This window comes from Balaenoptera acutorostrata, chromosome 11 (assembly GCF_949987535.1).
Source record: "Balaenoptera acutorostrata chromosome 11, mBalAcu1.1, whole genome shotgun sequence".
Lineage (NCBI taxonomy): Eukaryota > Metazoa > Chordata > Mammalia > Artiodactyla > Balaenopteridae > Balaenoptera > Balaenoptera acutorostrata.
In genome coordinates this window covers 64,649,088-64,670,474 of record NC_080074.1, presented here as the reverse complement: position 1 = coordinate 64,670,474, position 21,387 = coordinate 64,649,088, and the positions used below count along the sequence as shown (strand labels likewise).

The window sequence follows — 21,387 nt, the reverse complement described above, 5'->3', positions numbered from 1 at the left end:
TCACAACTCAGTTGTGTAAGTGCTCTTCTTTGAGACAACACAGAATATTAGAAAGATGTGGACTCAGGGGTCAAAATGTAATAACACCAGTAACTTCCACTGTGAGTGCGTGGCTTAAATCATCAACTGTCTTGATTTGTGCTAAGGCTCCAGCCATTTTATTCTGCATTGCTTTTATACCATCAGAGCAAATAATTTAAAAGTGTAAAGTTTGAAATCCATTGCTATAGATAAAGAACAAGAGGTAAAAATTTAAAATAGACTTTCACACAGTAAAAATGGCAAATAATGTCTTAATATATTATTAAACTATTTTATACTTTGTGGACCTTCGTAAGTTCTTGGGGGACCCCCAGAAGCCCATGGACCACATTTTGGAGGACTGCTGATTTACAGTAATTTGTGACGACTTATTTCTTTCTCTTTTCTCAGATTTCTTCTGTTTGCCTTTACTTTTGCTGAGATAGACCCTATAGATGCACTGATCTGGGTTGAATACCATTACTGGTCGAGCTCCACTCTGGACTGGCAGCCTCAGCACGGGCACTAGGCCGATGCTAGGCCTGACCCTGCGCACAGAAGAGAAGACTAGTTCACAGCCTCACCTTGGCCTTAAGGGACACAAGCAACAAGGAAGGGCCATAAACCTGCTAGCCTTGTTGGCTTGCTCTGTGTGCATTCAGAAACTGGTCACATCACATGGACCTGAGTCCAGAGGGAGACATTAACTATGACTCAAGTGCTTTCCTTCTGAAGGAGTCTTTCAGGCTCCAGGGCGGGAGAGATTCTCAGGCTAAAAAGGGCCCTCGATAGGTCTGTCAGACCTACACACTCTAGTCCCAAATCTTCTGAGTCATATCACAGCCTTTTCATTCTAATTATCTCCAGGAAAGGGCCTCAAGGTTTCCTGGCTGTAATAAACCTTAGGAGTTAAGAAGTTTTTCCTTATGAGTACTCTAGATGCTCCCTTGTATAACTTAAGTCCATTTCCTTTAGTTTTGTTTTTAATAAAAATAAAGAACTAATAACAGTGCTCCTCATGCTATTGCTTTATATTTTGAAGACAGTTTAACTTTCTGTATCTTCAGTCTACTTTTGCAATTTTTTTCTTCTATTTTTAAACCCAGTTCCTTTAATCCAGTGGTCCTGAACTGGGGTGATTTTGCCCCCAGGGGACGTTTGGCAATGTCTAGAGACATTTTTGATTGTCACAACTTGGGGGGATGCTTCTATCATTCTAGTAGATAGAAGTCAGAGAGCTTGCCTTCATTTCAGCAAAGTCACTCATTATGTTGTTACAGTAAGATTTTCACTGAATTTATATTCAGATGATAGGAGCATCCTACCATCCTACAGAACAGCCTCTATCAACTAAGAATCATCCAGTCCAAAATGTCAATAATACCAGTCTTAAAAGACTGTGCGTTAGTCCTTCCTTGTAATTTGTTAGCTTTTTATTAATTTTTTTTGCTGAATTAACAATTTGATTTTACTTTGCCTATTATCTAGAATTGTGGTTTTATTTAGAGAAAATATTTTGATTATGTTCAGAATAATTAAAGATTTTAGAGGTAGGTTACTCTTTTGAATATGACTTATGTTTGTGCCTCAGGTCGTAATACATCATTAGTTTCTATACCTGAGTACACAACTACCTGATGACTTTTAAAAATAATTTTTATGGGCCCCAACCAAATCTTAAAAGAACTCTTCCAGAAATTCCTGTAATTAACCAGATTTGGGAACCACTGAAACAGATATGTATTGATAAGCTAAGAAACTTTTAGGACACCTAGTGCAAAGAGAAGACATTCTTTGTGGCTCTCAGAGATAATATCCACCCTCCTGGGCAACCAGTTCTGTCAGTGAAACCAGTCACGTAACCCTCAGATTGACAAGGCAGAACTGGAGCAGCGGTGTCCAATAGGATTTTGGTTCTTTCCAGTCATATGGTGTCCAATTCATTTTATTTGCCACAAGTTTGGTTTTAGAAGGGGGTGGTGGTGAAAAGAGATGAGGGAGGCGATAGAGGAGAATTGCTAGTAGAATCGAAGAAATATGATCTACCTTATATCCCAGGAGGGGAATTACTCAGTGCTGACTTCTCCTCCGTAGCATTCATTTGCTACCCACATTCACCACAGTGGTTAAGTGTTCTTAAAAGCTACTTCTGGTATAAATTAACCTGACCAAGGCAGCAGGGGCACTGGGAAGCACAGAGGGCTGTCTAGTCCATTCCCACCGGCAAGGATCCTCTGGTCTTGGTCCTTTACTTCTTTTGGCTAAAAGAGAAGTTAGTGAAGGTGAGCTTGTTTGTTGGGGTGGTTCCAAGAGCTGTGGCGATGAGACAGTTGTTGAGGAAGGAAAGAAAAGATGGTCACTTTTATTTTACTTTTTTCTTTTTCTTTTCATTTTTGAGACCGAAATGTTGCCTTTAATAGTGATCGAGGCAGAGCTTAGTGTGGGAGCCGGTGAGCCTGAAGCTGAACCCCCAAGTCGGGCAGTAGTGTACAGGCTGTACAGGGGTACCTGGGCGGTGGGGCAGGCTTGATCCAACAAAACAGACAAGAGAGAAAGGTGGTGACTTTTGAAATAAAGCGAATTTTGTTTGGAAGGATAATAGCTTCTTTTCCTGATTAGTTTGTTGTTAAGCAAACTAGAATTTTGGAAATGAAAAAAAAAAAAACTATGAAACTTTGGAATATTAGTTTATATTGGAAGCATAAAATAAATATTGGTTGTATTTTAGTGTTCTGGATTTCTTTTACTATTTGTTTTTACTTTTTTAATTGGAGATTTTCAAACACATACCAGAGTAGAGAGACTAGTATAGGGAATCTCCATGTACCAATCACCCCAATATCAACAGTTACCAACACATGGCCAATCTAATCTCATCTATACCCTTACCTGCTTTCTCCCACCCCCTCCAATTATTTTAAAGCGTATCAAGCATCAGTATGTAATTTTATCCAGAAATATGTAAGATATTCAGTCTGTGGTCACATTTCCCCTGATTATATAATTTTTTTTGTCTGTTTGGTTTGTTGTCTGGTCTGTTTTTTAAAGATGCTGGTGATCAGATGATTGAATCAAATCCTGGGAATGTGTAGAGAGTCCATAATATTCTATTTTGGTGAGGGGGGGCGGCATTTACTTATATTAGATCAGTGATTTCCAAAGGTGATATTACAAATCTAATTCCTGGTATAAATTTGAATAATAAAATTGATTGAAGGAAATATTTACCATGTACAGAAAATGTTACTAAAATTCCATGTAGAAATAACCCCAGCCTGAAATGGGCTTCATCACTGCTAGGAAGCCCAGCTGTTAAGTTTGCTTTCTCAGGTTCTAAGAAGACTATTTCGTACCTTTCCCTCAAACCTCATAGACTTCTGTTCTCTCAGCTGATGGCTTTGTTTGATGCTTCTCTGAGAAAATAGAAATCTGTCCAGAGGGACACCCTCATCTGCCCTCCACCACATCTAGAGATTTTTTGGCAGCTGGGCCCCTCTTCTCTCATTTCCCTCCATCTGGTTATAATGTAGCAAGCACTTGTTTCTCCCCCTGCACCCCCCCCCCCCCCCGCCATTACAGTCCTTTCCTTTGTGCTGAGTGTCCCACCTCCTTCACAGGGACCTTGCCGCTTCTGTGGTCCCCCATCTCCCTCTTCCATCTTCAGGCTCTCCCTGTCTGCTAGAGCATCCCTGTTAGTGTACAGATACGCTCTGGTGCACTCTGTCTCTAGAAAGAAATCGTCCCTTGTTAAATCCACCTCTGTCGATACTTCGTGACCCGCTTTCTCTCCCCTTCAACAGCTCTTTTCAAAAGAGTTGTCTATTCTCTCTTCTACTTTTTTTCCTCTTCCATTCACTCTTTAAACCACACATTACTGGCTCCATTCCTCACTACTTCACTGAAACCATTATTGCCAAGAGCACCCAGGTCCTCTGCAATGGAATCTAGTTGTTTTCTTTCTGTCTCATAGACCAGTCCTCCTTCTCTTTTACTGCCTCCCCTTGCTCTGTGTGACCTCTAAGTGCTGGAATGCCTCCAGGCTCAGTTTTGGGCCTTGCTTCTCTTTATTTGTACTCCTTCCCGCGGTGATTTCACTCACTCCCGTGGCTTTAAATGCCACCTTTATGCTGATGACTCCTGAGTATGTATCTGCAGCCCAGACCTGTCCTCTGAATTCCACCTAGAGATCGGTAACCTATGACTCAGGCTTCGTGGGTGCAAAAGACAGTTCTGGCTTTTCCCCTTCAATCCTTTTTCATTTCAGTAAGTAGATCCTGATACACCCAATTGCACAAGTCAGAAACTTGGGAATCATCTTAAATCCTCCCTGTCTCCATCCAGCCAATCAGCTTGTCTTATCAATTCTACCTTAGTACATATCTCAAGTACATTCACCTCTCTCCATCTGTGTTTCACCACTAAATCACTGTTATTTCTCAACTGGAAAACTACTTGAGTTTCCTAATTGGTTCTTCTGCTTTCATTTTTGTCTTCTATACACTATTCTCCTCACAACAGGTACAGTGCTCTATAAAAAACACTTGACCACATCATGTAACTCCTTGCTTAGTCCTTAATGATGGCATTTCATGTAGAGTAAATTATTGACTCCTCACCATAGCCTTCAGGGTCCTGCCTGCTTCTCCAGCCTCATCTACTGCTTTCCCCTCCCTCATTATGTAGGGCTACCTTGTCCCTTTCACACCAGGATCTTTCATGCCCCAGGGCCTTGACACTCACTGTTCCTTCTGCATGGGCTAATCTGTTCCTGGCTCTTGTCCTTACTGTTCTTCAAGATGCAGCTTAAATGTCACCTCGTCTGAGAGCCCTTTTCTGATCACCTTCCCGAAGTGGCTACTTGCCCACCTCAGTTTCTTCTTTATCTGTTTTTTCCAGCAATATTTATTGAGTGCCTACTCTGTGCCTGACACTGTTCTAGGCACTGGGGAGATAGCAGTGAGTGAGGTAGACACACTCAGGAAGCTTCCATCTAGTGGGAAAACAGACAAACCACAAATATATCATATTCTGACTGTGATCTGTGCTGTGTAGACAAATGAAGCAGGTGGAGTGAAGTGAGGGATGCTGTTCTAGACAGTGGTTAGAGGAGGAGACACTTTGATAGGGATTCCAATGAAGAGAGTGAGAGAGTATCATCTTGGGTATTTACTTGCTTCTTTTCTGGAAGTATATCTAGAAATATAAGCTCTAAGAAGTCAGGGACCTCACCTGTTCACCGCAGTTCCTGAAACCTAGCACGGTGCCCGGCCTTCGACGAATACTTATCAATGAATGAATGACCTTTAGGTTCCCACATAATCATGGCATTCTGTGAACCAGTGCATTCTAGATGTGGCCCACTTACTTTGTCTCTGTGGGCTTCAGTCTTTTCATGTGTTCAGTGAGGGAATCCAACTCAGGGAGTGATCTCTAAAGACTGCCAACCTCACTGTGTATGCTGTGGATGATCATGTACTCTGTTCCTGCTTTCACCGAAATGGTAAAAAGATTGCAAAAGAGTTGAGCATTCACATAAAAAAAAGATTTGCATTTAAAAAGTTATGTCAGCTACAGTCCTGAGTAGAATGGCCTAGAGGAGGCAAGAGGGTGGATTATTTGGAGGATGTGGAGGGGCTGGGGCAGGTCCAGGCAGAAGCTGATGGTGGCCTGGACTCAAGAGGTGGCCACAGAGAGAAGGGAGAATGCTGAAGAAATGGTGGGACTTTCCCAAACTTGCACAGAATTGAGGCAAGAACCCAGACTTCATAATCCAGAACTTTCACTCTTCTCTTGATACTTAAAAAAAAAAAGTCTTCGGGAATTCCCCGGTGGTTCAGTGGTTAGGACTCCATGCGTTCACTGCCGAGGGCCTGAGGTCAACCCCTGGTCGGGGAACTAAGATCCCGCAAGCCGCGCTGATCGGCCGAAAAGAAAACAGTCTTGAAGTCAGCCTCATAGAAAAGTTGGAATGTATGAATATGTGTGATGCCAGTGAGTTATTTAAAACAAAGACTGCTTTTAAAAATATATTATTATAAACATCTAGATCAGAATTTGCCTACATGAAAATGTGCTTTTGCTTATAGTATGTGCATCTTTGGGCAAATTCTCAGGAAAGAATTTGACTGGAAAACAAGAGAGGGAATGATATTTTCACTGTATGTATATCTTTTGTATCTTTGGATTTTGAACCATGGGTGAATGTATGATAAAAGTAAGTAGTAAGGCTTCCATGGTGGCACAGTGGTTAAGAATCCGCCTGCCAATGCAAGGGACACGGGTTCGAGCCCTGGTCTGGGAAGATCCTACATGCAGCAGAGCAACTAAGCCTGTGCACCACAACTACTGAGCCTGCGCTCTAGAGCCCACGAGCCACAACTACTGAGCCTGCATGCCACAACTACTGAAGCCCGGGCGCCTAGAGCCCATACTCCGCAACAAGAGAAGCCACCGCAGTGAGAAGCCCGAGTACTGTAATGAAGAGTAGCCCCCGCTCACCACAACTAGAGAAAAGCCTGTGAGCAACAACAAAGACCCAGTGCAGCCATAAATAAATAAATAAATAGATGGATAGATAAATAAATAAAAAGTAAGTAGTATACATTAGGTAAAACTGAAGCCTGTCTGCTCTGAGGTTTTTCTCTTCCAGATGCAGACACTTTGTTTTCACACGTGTGCACCTTCACTCCATTCTTCACTCCAGTTGGAAGTATATGTAAAGCCAGCTGGCTTCTAGGTAAAATTGGAGCTTGGCACAAAGTCAGGGGCCCCTTCTCTTTTCTCGTACCCTTTTCCTGTCCTCATATTGATGCATTTATTTAGCATGTACAGCGTGATGGTTTAATATATGTATTCCCTTGTCCTTTTAGGTTCTGTGGATGTTCTGTTATTGACTCTGCACAGCCTTTAGACCACCCTCTTGTTTCACCCTTCACTTGCTTATATGGACCTTATTAAAATATTTACATGATGACTAATTAAAGTTGCTTTTTACACCTTCTTATGACTTGGTAGGTCACCCCTCTCACCTCTTCCCTCTCCCACAGAGACCATCAGAACCTTGGCAGGTAGCTAGGGATTCCCTGGGATTTCGGGCAGCAGTGGGAGAGGGGGTGCCTGACCTAGGGTAGTGCTGACTCCCTGCTTTCAGCTCGCAGTTCAGCTCTGCTCCCCAGATCCCAGTGCCCCTGGTACCAGCTCTCCCCTCTTCATCCTTTTTTAAAATAATTAATTAATTAATTAATTAATTTTGACTGCATTGGGTCTTCGTTGCTGCATGCAGGCTATCTCTAGTTGCAGTGAGTGGGGGCTACTCTTCGTTGCAGTGCGCGAGCTTCTCCTTGCGGTGGCTTCTCTTGTTGCGGAGCACGGGCTCTAGGCGTGTGGGCTTCAGTAGTTATGGCACGTGGGCTCAGTAGTTGTGGCACACAGGCTTAGTTGCTCTGCGGCATGTGGGATCTTCCCAGATCAGGGCTCGAACCCATGTCCCCTGCATTGGCAGGTGGATTCTTAACCACTGCACCACCAGGGAAGTCCCTCTTCATCCTTGATGTGAAGGCAAAAGTGACTCCAGGCTCTCCACCAGTTCTTCCTGGTCCCTCCCACCGGGCCCTTTGTTCCTTATGTCCCCGTGTTTCTCTTCCTCTGCATCTTGGCACCTTTCTTCTGTTCAAAAGTTTTCTGTAAATTTTCTCTTTTTTCTTTCTTTCTTTTTTTTTTTCATTTTTTAAAAAAATAAATAATTTGCTTTCAGTTCCAAAAAAATGAATGAATGAAGAAAGAAAGGAAGGAAGGAAGAAAAAGAAAGAAGGAAAGAGAAAGAAAGGAAGGAAGAAAGGAAGAAAGGAGGAAAGAAAGTTACTTACTTTTTGCCCCCCCCCCTTCTTTTGGATACCTGCCCTATTAGAGGTTATGGAGGTATCTTTGATGAGGAGGGAATATTTTTCATGGGACAGCTTGTTAGGTTCTGTCCAAAATAAGACTAACATCTTATTTTAATTAACAGAGGTGCCTAGAAGTGATTTATGCCAGATTGTGATCACCTAGGAAGTTGCCAATACTGTAGTACTAGTTCAGTCCAAGTCTCTCTGTTTTCAAGTTTTCTTCCTCTCGGTAGTGTCTCCTGTACTCTGAGATCATATGTGGAAGCAACAACTCTAAAAATACTTTAACCGTTTCCAGTTCCTTTTTGAAAGCTAGAAATCCACATAAACCTTGCCTGCCACTTGTGCTTCTCTATTCTGCTCTTCCCACCGGTTCTCTTTAAGTTTTCCAATTACTTGTCACATACTGCAAGCATTCTGCCTGCATTTCTGTTTTGAGGTCCATCAGAGAGTAGAAGGACAAGCTGTATTATACTTTAAACTCTGTCCTAGTTGTGTTTGAAAACAAGGTATAGGAAAGAAATTTTGAAGAAAATTATCTCTTGGGACCATGGGCTTTTATAAAAATGTAATCTATAGGCTTAGAATTTATTTTGGTAGCTACAGAATACTGATGAATGAAAGCAAAGCTAGACTTATATGTTCAGTTACCCTGACCCACCCCTCCCCCAAGAAAACCAACCTTGAAATAATACATTGGTGAAACAGCTTTAGAAATTGTTTTGTTAGTATTTCTACTGTATTGTGCTTACACAAGATATTCAGAGTTCCAAATGGATGTACAGTAGTTATTTCCTTACTAGTCACTTCACTGAAGATCAGGAGGACCTTTTTTAGGGAATGCTATCTGAATGAGATACCTTTCTATCCCCTGGGTTGTATACCTCTACTGTGTGGGGAACAGGCACCTGTAACAAGACCATGATAGCTAGAATTCCATCTTAACCCAGCTGCTGGGTTATATGTGTATGGCCGCTACTGTCCATCTGGATGTTGTGCCTGTTTCTATAGAACGTTTTAAGTGTAGAGGGTGGAGTGGGGACTGGTGAAGTCAAGTGATGTATAAGGGAAACTCTCTTAATGTTCAGAATTAGTATTACTTGTATTAAAGGTGAGGACCTTTAAAGTCATTTGATTTAATGAAGTGATTGGTAAGTGTCTTATTGATTTAAAATTGTGATAATCCTGCTGGTTGCCTTAAAATGACAAGTAATTGCTGTAGTGCGCTATTTTCCATGACATAAGGTAAAACTGATGGGTTATAGAGTGCTGTTTTCTCTAGGGTGATAAGAAACATTGTTTCTGAAAACGTTGATAAGAGACTGTGCTGAGACTTGGAACGATGAGAGGGAACCATGTTATGAGAAAGTCTAGGGAAGGTGTGTTTCAGGCACAGGAAATGATTGGTGCAGGGATCCTCAGAATCGATGTATTTGAGGAACTGCAAAGGGTGTGAGGTTGGTGAATTAGAAGAGTGGTGATGGGATCCGTAGATACGGGTGAACAGGGGGCAGATATTGTAGGCTCTTTTGGGCCAGAGGAGGATTCGTTACCTAAATTTTAAACAGTTGAGTGATTTAAGACCTCCAGGAAGAAAAATTAGAAGAGGTTAAGAGGAGAAACTTGAATATTACAGTGCAAATATGTGCTAATCGGGAGCTAATTATTTTCTAAGATTCTCATGCTGCTCTTTTTTCTCTCTTTTCTTCCTTGCAACTGTTGAAAGTAAGGTGGTGGCGTAGATGGGCAGAGTAACATTTACAGCATGGTTTCCTTCTCTCTTTAAAGATGGCATTTGTCGCCCCACTGGAGGAATGATTGAGGTTCACGGTTGTGGCCCAAGGAGTGACTCATTGGGTTAATTGTTACAGCAGCTGCTACTAGAGGATCATTATTGTGATCATCATTTCCAGTGAAAGCATTTTCTTTAAAACAGGAATTTAGACTTTAAAAGTATAGATTGATCAAGTTTTGATGTTATAAAATTTTAGCTTGTTTATGGACCAGAACTCACATAGGAAATTCCTTTTACAAGTTAGGTATACCATCTTTTCAAATAGTAGGAACTAAATCATTTGTCTCATTTCTCCATGAAGGCCAAGAAGCTGGGGGCTAAATTTAATGCCCAGTTGTTGAACCTGAAGCTATTCTAAGATTTTATTATATTGATTTTTTTTTCTTTCTGTGTATCTATCTGGTGTGTGTTATTTTAAATCTTTTTTTTTTAAGTGTTCTTTTTTTAAAAATTTTTATTTATTTATTTATTATTTTATTTTTGGCTGTGTTGGGTCTTCGTTTCTGTGCGAGGGCTTTCTCCAGTTGCGGCGAGCGGGGGCCACTCTTCATCGCGGTGCGTGGGCCTCTCACTATCGCGGCCTCTCTTGTTGCGGAGCACAGGCTCCAGATGCGCAGGCTCAGTAGTTGTGGCTCACGGGCCTAGTTGCTCCGCGGCATGTGGGATCTTCCCAGACCAGGGCTCGAAGCGTGTCCCCTGCATTGGCAGGCAGATTCTTAACCACTGTGCCACCAGGGAAGCCCTTTTTTTTTTTTTTTTTTTTTTTTTTTTCCCTTCCTCTCTTTAGCAGGCAACTAAATTTCAGTCTGAGCTAAACCTGAGTTTTACACTTCTCCTACAACCTTTCTCAACCTTTCTACTCTTGCTGTAATTAAAACCCATACACTAAGTAGAACTTATGTATAGCTCTAGACTTAATGTCCTGGCATAAGACCAGAGCTGAGTTTAGTCTTCTAGAAAGATCAAACATGTTGACTTTATGTTAAACTCAAAGCAGCAGCTCATTAAATATATGTCCCAATTTTACAAATGATTCCACCCATTTTGCATATGAAAAAAAGCCAGTCAGAGATTAGTGAATCGCCTAAGGTCACAAATGGAGATGGTGTGAAGGCTACCCCTTTGTTTCAAGTATGATATGCTGAAACACAAGCAACCTTCTCTGCTGCCTTATTAATTAAAATTAGAGCACAGAAGCAAATGTCATCCTAAGCTTGAATCTGAACCATGATATCTTTTTCTCTTTTCCATTTGGTCTGATTCTCACACCTGTAAAGATAGTGTTTACCTCAAGGGATTTTGTGAGAATTAATTTAGGTTTAATTTTTAAGTGATGAGGCCTCTAGATGGAAAGAAACTTCCCTTTTTTATTTGGCTGATGTTTAGACCAATTTTAGAACTTAGTAGAGTTTTCTTTAATTATATGAAGTAAACTCAGTGTATGTTAACGTGAAGCTTGGTACATATATTACCTCGTCACATGTATTACCTTGTGATATAGATTAAGATTCATCTACTCAATCATTATAAGGCTTTATGGTAAGTGTGAAGTGGTTTAGCGATTGGATTATTGATCTAAGAACTCAACATTAATTGTCAAATAGGAAAAGGACATTAGAAATATTAAAATAATGTATTTAAAAAGTTGGCCCAGCTCAAATGTAACATAGGTATTTATAGTTTGATATGTGATAAAATGTTTTGTCTATCTTGGTCTTATATCAACTTAGGTGTTTTGCTGTTTTTATTTGCCTGACTGGTTTTTAGATTATCTGGTTTATTTTAACAATGGTAAAATAACTTAATGGTGTCAGCCCTGGGTGTCTTAAAGGGCTTGTCTTTCAGAATTGGTGACCCACCTTTCAGCTTTTTTGGGGGAGGGGGTGCCACACCATGCGGCTTGCAGGATCTTAGTTCCCTGACCAGGCATCAAACCCGGCCCCGGCAGTGAAAATGCCAAGTCCTAACCACTGGACCTCCAGGAAATTCCCCCACCTTTCAGCTTTTAGCTGTCATTCAATTTTTTTAGTTTACTTTGACATTTTTCTCTTATTGAGAGGGAGGAGCTCTACTTTGAATAACTTGATATGTTAAAAGAATTATTTTATTAATACCATTAAGTTACACTGGCCGCATAAATTATCACAGAGCTTGGGTTCAAGGTCTAAAAGGATTAACACTTTGGCAGCTGTTGGCTCTAATGAGAGTAAAACCATGCCGACTCTGGAAACGCAGGTTAGCAAGCTAGTGGTGCACACAGCTAGTAGGTTTCCTGTCCCTTTGTGTATTGGTAAATATAGTTAGAACTGGAGAGTGAACTGGTAAGGTGTTTTTTTTTTTTAATGTTATTTATTTAATTTTGGCTGCATTGGGTCTTTGTTGCTATGCACGCGCTTTCTCTAATTGTGGTGAGCAGGGGCTACTCTTCATTGCAGTGTGTGGGCTCCTCATTGAGGTGACTTCTCTTGTTGCGGAGCACAGGCTCTAGGTGCGCGGGCTTTAGTAGTTGCGGCATGTGGACTCAGTAGTTGTGGCTCATGGGCTCTAGAGTGTAGGCTCAGTAGTCGTGGCGCACAGGCTTCATTGCTCCGTGGCATGTGGGATCTTCCCAGACCAGGGCTCGAACCCGTGTCCCCTGCATTGGCAGGTGGATTCTTAACCACTGTGCCACCAGGGAAGTACCGACTGGTAAGGTTTTATTAACAGAAAGCTTCAAGTACACCAAGATTATACTTAATGTGGCCATTGAGGAGAATACTACATCCATGTCTCTCAAGTATAGTTTTTTCTTTCTTTGTGACAATTAAATGTATTAACCAAAAGTCTGTGTATTGATTTACATTATAAAATAAGCCATTTATTCACAGAAGAAAAATCTCCAGATGGACTAAAGTAAAAATGAGAAAAGAAATAAGTGGCCTCTGGCACATGGCCTCCTGGGAATGTATTGAAGGGCTCCTCCCTTCTCCCCCTTTACTCTCACCCTTCCTTCTTCTACCCTCAAGGTGGGATTTCTTTGTGCCTTTGTGATCTCATAACTCCAGGTCAGCTTCTGGAACATGGTTTCTTTCCTTCTGTGTTTTTTAGGTATTTACAGTGTTCAGTAAAGCTGAATAATTCTATAGTACATTGCCAGTAGGTGCTACCATCTTATACACAGTATTCCAGCCTGATAGCTCCATGGCTTTAAGACTTTGGTTCATGTAAGAAGAATCTAATCTCATTTATCAGTGCTTTATATAACTTAGTATATAAAAGAAGACCTTTGGCAAGGATAGAGTTTGTTTTAGAAATATAAAATAAGAATCATAAGTAGAAATGAAAAAGGGAGAAATTGGGAGAGGGTCTTAAAGACAAAGTTTTGACCATATGAGTTGGATTGTGTCTGTTTTGCATGGTGGTAAAACAGGTTAACAAAAGCCATATATATATAGTTAGTTGAGGATGATCATTACTGTGCATAGCCAGTCTGGGGCTAATTGAATCTTAGAGCTTTGACTGTGTCCAAGACCAGGAGACTTTCAGAGTGTTGACCTGGTTTGGATGATCCTGAAAAACATGGCTTTCAATTGGCACTAAAGTAGACTGAAGATTCACTAACTAAGGAGTTCAGTTACCCAAAGTATTTAGATAAATATGATTTGCATGTTTTAAAAATAGCTATGACTTGTCTCAGTTTTATTTCTTTGAAACTTGGTTACTTCTACTTTTTATGCTAGAATAGGTAATATTTACTTTAAATATAGTCAGATATTTATACAAGATCAGTAAAAATTTCCATTAACTTCTTTTAAAAATTATCTGGGGCTTCCCTGGTGGCGCAGTGGTTGAGAATCTGCCTGCTAATGCAGGGGACACGGGTTCGAGCCCTGGTCTGGGAAGGTCCCACATGCCACGGAGCAACTAGGCCCGTGAGCCACAACTACTGAGCCTGCGCGTCTGGAGCCTGTGCTCCGCAACAAGAGAAGCCACGATAGTGAGAGGCCCGCGCACCGCGATGAAGAGTGGCCCCTGCTTGCCACAACTAGAGAAAGCCCTCGCACAGAAACGAAGACCCAACATAGCAATCAATCAATCAATCAAAAAAAAATTATCTAAGCTAGTTTTTTTGTTATATATTTAAAAACTCACATATTTCTCCAGTCTTTGTGAATCCTTCTATTAATTTGCCCTTTAGGCAAACTAGCATATACACACAGAGATGTACTCTTCATATGGAGGGGCTCCACTGTACAAAGTTTTCGGCACTTTGTTTTTCACTTAGTTACTCTCAGAGCACTTTCCATATCAACATATATCGATTTACTTCATTTTTTTTAAAGGCCTGCATAGTGCATATTGGAATGGGAAATCCATCATTTATTTGACAACATAACTTCTTAAATCACTGTAAAAGTTATTTTAATTTAAGCAAAGGTGGTTGAAAATCTGGCATCTAATTTTAAAAAAAATTTTTATTGGAGTATAGTTGATTTACAATGTTGTGTTAGTTTCAGGTGTACAGCAAAGTGAATCAGTTATACATATACATATATCCACTCTTTTTTTTTTTTAGATTCTTTTCCCATATAGGCCACTGAGTAGAGTTCCCTGTGCTATACAGCAGGTTCTTATTAGTTATCTGTTTTATATATAGTGGTGTGTTTATGTCAGTACCAATCTCCCAATTTATCTCGCCCCACCAATCCCCTGGTAACCACAAGTTTGTTTTCTACATCTGTGACTCTACTTCTGTTTTGTAAATAAGTTTATTTGTACCTGGCATCTAATATTGAAATGTCTGGATTCTTTGTCAGCAGTATGGAATTTCATATAAATGATTTTTTAATTTATCCATTGTCCTCAGAGTTTACAGACAGAAGCTCCCTCACTATTCTGATTACTCTAGAGAGGGAAAAGGTTAAAAGTGAGAATGTTATCTTAATATAACAATATTAGGTAGTGCTGTGGCCTCCTGTTCCTGGAGGAGTATGATTAATAAATGAGCATCTCTTCTTTGAGTCAGCGGGCGGCACTGGGATGCATGATGACTGAGGGCGTCTGAGAGGAGGGAGGTCAGGAGAACTCGCCCTGGAATCAGGGAGCAGGGCTCTCAGACCTCTCCTGCGCAGTCCTGGACTTTGTCAGAGTAGCATGTATGATGAATGCTGACTCCTGTTTAGCTGAAACAGTAGGGTGCTTTAATAATATTTTAGAACTTCTCTTTTATAGTTATCTTTTCAGTCTTCTTTGTGAATATAAAGTTATGTTATATTAAAGTGAATGCTCACATTTAAGGGAGGAGGTTACAAATGAACAGTAAGGTTCTTTGGATGGTTTTACTCATTGGTTTAGTTGTTTTCAGCCCTTCAGAGTTTTCTTTATCACATTTGGCAAGTATATTTTTCTACCTCCCACTGGCATGAAGTGAACGCTCTTGCAGAACATGGTCACACTTAATTCTGTCAGGTTGGGTCCAAAGCAGACATGTGACTGACTGATGTAAGATGCAGAAATAACTTAAGTAATTTCTAAATATGAGTTTGGTTTATTTTCCTTTCTTTAATGCCATCAAGTTATCCACACCTACCTATTTCTGCATTAATGAGCAAAGGACTTTTTCTTTTTTCTTTAAAGGAGGGACAAACTGGGAATCCTGATGATTTACTGGGTAAATCACTTAAGGTAATGATAACAGTAGTGTCATGGGAACAGTGGATATAACTTACAACACAAGTTGTACTCTTCTTGAACAGAATTTTGTTAAGTAGTCTTAATCCTGGCCTTAAACTCTTCAGGAGAATCTTAACACAAGTTCTTCTGTCATCCTGCCTCCCATCCCTCACATACATACCTTTCTTCTCCATGCCCATTCCCACCCCACATCCTCCCCTTCTTAGAGACTTTTGGAACATATTATTTTACCTGGCTTTTCAGCTGCTTCTCATTGCTCTGAAATGTATCCTTGTCCAGCTCCAGATTCTTCGTGAATGCCACCACTTTACCTCTCTGGTCATCCATAAGTGGGTAATTCTACAAGGCATCCTGCTTTCCTTTTCTCCCTGTCTACCGAGAATAAAAATACCTCCTTTTCCTTTTTTATCCTTTCCTTCAGATGCAGCTTTGATGATAATGAGGATAATGATCCTTTACTAACAACTTTCAAAAGGTTTTCAGATTTATTACTTTCCTTTGCTCACACATGCACACACACAAATTACTGTGAGGAAGGTAAGTTGGATATTTACATCCCTGTTTTGCAGATGAGGACACTAACAGAGGGCTGGAAATGACTGGCTTAAAGTCACATAGCTAGTTAAGAATAGAACCAGATCACTAACCAGATCATTTTATTCCAGAACCAATGCTTTTTACACTGTCCTATACTGTCTACTTTGTATATTTAAAAAGTTTTTTCCTAAACAAAAATAGTTCCTTTTTGCTAAAGGAGTTCTTTTTTTCTTTTTTTTAACCCATGTTTATAGCAGCAGCATCATTATTATTTTTTAACATCTTTATTGGAGTATAATTGCTTTACAATGTTGTGTTAGTTTCTGCTGTATAACAAAGTGATTCAGCTATATGCATTCATATATCCCCATATCCCCTCCCTCCCACCCTCCCTATCCCACCCCTCCAGGGGCTCACAAAGCACCGAGCTGATCTCCCTGTGCTATGCAGCTGCTTCCCACTAGCTAGCTATTTTACATTTAGTAGTGTGTATATGTCAGTGCCACTCTCTCACGTCGTCCCACCTTACCCTTCCCCCTCCCCATGTCCTCAAGTCCATTCTCTACTCTGTGTCTTTATTCCTGTCCTGTTCCTAGGTTCATGAACCATTTTTTTTTTTTTAGATTCCATATATATGTGTTAGCATACAGTATTTGTTTTGCTCTTTCTGACTTACTTCACTCTGTAGGACAGACTCTAGGTCCATCCACCTCACTACAAATATCTCAATTTCGTTTCTTTTTAAAGCTGAATAATATTCTACTGTTTATATGTGCCACATCTTCTTTATCTATTCATCTGTCGATGGACACTTAGTTGCTTCCATGTCCTGGCTATTGTAAATAGTGCTGCAGTGAACATTGTGGTACATGACTCTTTTGAATAATGGTTTTCTCAGGGTATATGCCCAGTAGTGAGATTGCTGGGTCATATGGTAGTTCTATTTTTAGTTTTTTAAGGAACCTTCATTCTTTTCTCCATAGTGGCTGTATCAATTTACATTCCCACCAGCAGTGCAAGAGGGTTCCCTTTTCTCCACACCCTCTCCAGCATTTATTGTTTGTAGATTTTTTGATAATGGCCATTCTGACTGCTGTGAGGTGATACCTCATTGTAGTTTTGATTTGCTTTTCTCTGATGATTAGTGATCTTGAGCATCCTTTCATGTGTTTGTTGGCAATCTGTATATCTTCTTTGGAGAAATGTCTATTTAGGTCTTCTGCCCATTTTTGGATTGGGTTGTTTTTTTGATATTGAGCTGCATGAGCTGCTTGTATATTTTGGAGATTAATCCTTTGTCAGTTGCTTTGTTTGCAAATATTTTCTCCCATTCTGAGGGTTGTCTTTTCATCTTGTTTATGGTTTCCTTTGCTGTGCAAAAGCTTTTAAGTTTCATTAGGTCCCATTTGTTTATTTTTGTTTTTATTTCCATTTCTCTAGGAAGTGGGTCAAAAAGGATCTTGCTGTGATTTGTGTCATAGAGTGCTCTGCCTATGTTTTCCTCTAAGAGTTTTATAGTGTCTGGCCTTACACTTTGGTCTTTAATCCATTTTGAGTTTATTTTTGTGTATGGTGTTAGGAAGTGTTTTAATTTCATTGTTTTACATGTAGCTGTCCAGTTTTCCCAGCACCACTTATTGAAGAGGCTGTCTTTTCTCCATTGTATACTCTTGCCTTCTTTATCAAAGATAAGGTGACCATGCGTGTGTGAGTTTACCTCTGGGCTTTCTATCCTGTTCCATTGATCTGTATTTCTGTTTTTGTGCCAGTACCATTCTGTCTTGATTACTGTAGCTTTGTAGTATAGTCTGAAGTCAGGGAGCCTGATTCCTCCAGCTCCGTTTTTCTTTCTCAAGATTGCTTTGGCTATTCGGGGTGTTTTGGGTTTCCATACAGCTTGTGAAATTTTTTGTTCTAGTTCTGTGGAAAATGCCATTGGTAGTTTCATAGCGATTGCATTGAATCTGTAGATTGCTTTGGGTAGTATAGTCATTTTCACAGTGTTGATTCTTCCAATCCAAGTACATGGTATATCTCTCCATCTGTTTGTATCATCTTTAATTTCTTTCATCAGTGTCTTATAGTTTTCTCCATACAGGTCTTTTGTCTCCTTAGGTAGGTTTATTCCTAGGTATTTTATTCTTTTTGTTGCAGTGGTAAATGGGAGTGTTTCCTTAATTTCTCTTTCAGGGTTTTCATCATTAGTGTATAGGAATGCAAGAGATTTCTGTACATTAATTTTGTATCCTGCAACTTTACCAAATTCATTGATTAGCTCTAGTAGTTTTCTGGTAGCATCTTTAGGATTCTCTATGTATAGTTTCATGTCATCTGCAAACAGTGACAGTTTTACTTCTTCCTTTCCAATTTGGATTCCTTTTATTTCTTTTTCTTCTTTGATTGCTGTGGCTAAAACTTCCAAAACTATGTTGAATAATAGTGGTGAGAGTGGGCAACCTTGTCTTGTTCCTCATCCTAGAGGAAATGCTTTCAGTTTTTCACCATTGAGAGCAATGTTGGCTGTGGATTTGTCACATATGACCTTTATTATGTTGATGTAGGTTCCCTTTGTGCCTACTTTCTGGAGAGTTTTTATCATAAATGGGTGTTGAATTTTGTCAAAAGCTTTTTCTGCATCTGTTGAGATTATCATATGCTTTTTATCCTTCAGTTTGTTAATATGGTATATCACATTGATTGATTTGCATATATTGAAGAATCCTTGCATTCCTGGGATAAACCTCACGTGATCATGGTGTATGATCCTTTTAATGTGCTGTTGGATTCTGTTTGCTAGTAATTTGTTGAGGAATTTTGCATCTGTGTTCATCAGTGCTATTGGCCTGTAGTTTTCTTTTTTTGTGACATCTTTGTCTGGTTTTGGTATCAGGGTGATGGTGGCCTCATAGAATGAGTTTGGGAGTGTTCCTCCCTCTGCTGTATTTTGGAAGAGATTGAGAAGGATAGGTGTTAGCTCTTCTATAAATGTTTGATGGAATTCACCTGTGAAGCCATCTGGTCCTGGGCTTTTGTTTGTTGGAAGATTTTTAATCACAGTGTCCATTTCATTGCTTGTGATTGGCCTATTTATGTTTTCTATTTCTTCCTGGTTCAGTCTCAGAATGTTGTGCTTTTTTCAGAATTTGTCCATTTCTTCCAGGTTGTCCATTTTATTGGCATATAGTTGCTTGTGGTAATCTCTCATGATCCTTTGTATTTCTGCAGTGTCAGTTGTTACTTCTCTTTTTTCATTTCTAATTCTGTTGATTTGAGTCTTCTCCCTTTTTTTCTTGATGAGTCTAGCTAATGGTTTATCAATTTTGTTTATCTTCTCAAAGAACCAGCTTTTACTTTTATTGATCTTAGCTATTGTTTCCTTCATTTCTTTTTCATTTATTTCTGATCTGATCTTTATGATTTCTTTCCTTCTGCTAACTTTGGGGTTTTTTTGTTCTTCTTTCTCTAATTGCTTTAGGTGTAAGGTTAGGTTGTTTGTTTGAGATGTTTCTTGTTTCTTGAGGTAGGATTGTATTGCTGTAAACTTCCCTCTTAGAACTGCTTTTCTGCATCCCATAAGTTTTGGGTTGTCATGTTTTCATTTATTTCTAGGTTTTTTTTTGATTTCCTGTTTGATTTCTTCAGTGATCTCTTGGTTATTTAGTAGCTTATTGTTTAGCCTTCATGTGTTTGTATTTTTTACAGTTTTTTTTCTGTAATTAATATCTAGTCTCTTAGTGTTGTGGCCAGAAAAGATACTTGATATGATTTCCATTTTCTTAAATTTACCAAGGCTTGATTTGTGACCCAGGATATGGTCTATCCTCAAGAATGTTCTATGAGCCCTTGAGAAGAAAGTGTATTCTGTTGTTTTTGGATGGAATGTCCTATAAATATCAATTAAGTCTATCTTGTTTAATGTGTCATTTAAAACTCGTGTTTCCTTATTCTGTCTGGATGATCTGTCCATTGGTGTAAGTGGGGTGTTAAAGTCCCCCATTATTATTGTGTTATGGCTGATTTCCCCTTTTATGGCTGTTAGCATTTGCCTTATGTATTGATGTGCTTCTATGTTGGGTGCATAAATATTTACGATTGTTATATCTTGTTCTTGGATTGATCCCTTGATCATTATGTAGTGTCCTTCCTTATCTCTTGTATCAGTCTTTATTTTAAAGTGTATTTTATCTGATATGAGTATTGCTACTCCAGCTTTCTTTTGATTTCCATTTGCACAGAATATCTTTTTTCTATCCCCTCACTTTCAGTCTGTATGTGTCCCTAGGTCTGAAGTGGGTCTCTTGTAGACAGCATATATATGGGTCTTGTTTTTGTATCCATTCAGCCAATCTATGTCTTTTGGTTGGAGCATTTAATCCATTTACATTTAAGGTAATTATCGATATGTATGTTCCTATTACCATTTTCTTAAATTGTTTTGGGTTTGTTTTTGTAGGTGTTTTCCTTCTCTTGTGTTTCCTGCCTAGAGAAGTTCCTTTAGCATTTGTTGCAAAGCTGGTTTGGTGGTGCTGAATTCTCTTAACTTTTGCTTGTTTGTAAAGGTTTCAATTTCTCCATCGAATCTGAATGAGATCCTTGCTGGGTAGAGTAATCTTGGTTGTAGGTTTTTCCCTTTCATCATGTTAAATATGTCCTGCCACTCCCTTCTGGCTTGCAGAGTTTCTGCTGAAAGATCAGCTGTTAACCTTATGGGGATTTCCTTATGTGTTACTTGTTGTTTTTCCCTTTCTGCTTTTAATATTTTTTCTTTGTGTTTAATTTTTGATAGTTTGATTAATATGTGTCTTGGCGTGTTTCTCCTTGGATTTATCCTCTGTGGGACTCTCTGTGCTTCCTGGACTTGATTGACTATTTCCTTTCCCATGTTAGGAAGTTTTCGACTATATTCTCTTCAAATATTTTCTCAGACCCTTTCTTTTTCTCTTCTTCTGGGACCCCTATAAGTCAAATGTTGGCGCATTTTATGTTGTCCCAGAGGTCTCTGAGACTGTCCTCAATTCTTTTCATTCTTTTTTCTTTATTCTGCTCCCTGGCAGTTATTTCCATCATTTTATCTTCCAGCTCACTTTTCCGTTCTTCTGCATCAGTTATTCTGCTATTGATTCCTTCTAGAGTACTTTTAATTTCAGTTATTGTGTTGTTCATCACTGTTTCTTTGCTGTTTAGTTCTTCTAGATCCTCGTTAAACGTTTCTTGTACTTTCTCCATTCTGTTTCTGAGATTTTGGATCATCTTTACTATCATTACTCTGAATTATTTTTCAGGTAGCTTGTCTATTTCATCTTCATTTATTTGGTCTTTTAGGTTTTTACCTTGCTCCTTTGTCTATAACATATTTTTTTTGTCATTTCTTTTTTTTTTTTTCTCTCTCTTTTTGATGAGTGGGGCTGTATTCCTGTCTTACTGGTAGTTTGGCCTGAGGCATCCAGCACTGGAGTTTGCAGGCAGTTGGATAGAGCT

General features: G+C 39.5%; 1 protein-coding gene across 4 annotated transcripts in view; it reads left to right on the top strand.

Moving 5' to 3' along the window:
• The window catches only part of DIP2B (disco interacting protein 2 homolog B), a 246,157-nt gene that overhangs the window by 83,607 nt on the left and 141,163 nt on the right, over nucleotides 1–21,387 (top strand). The window lies entirely within an intron of this gene.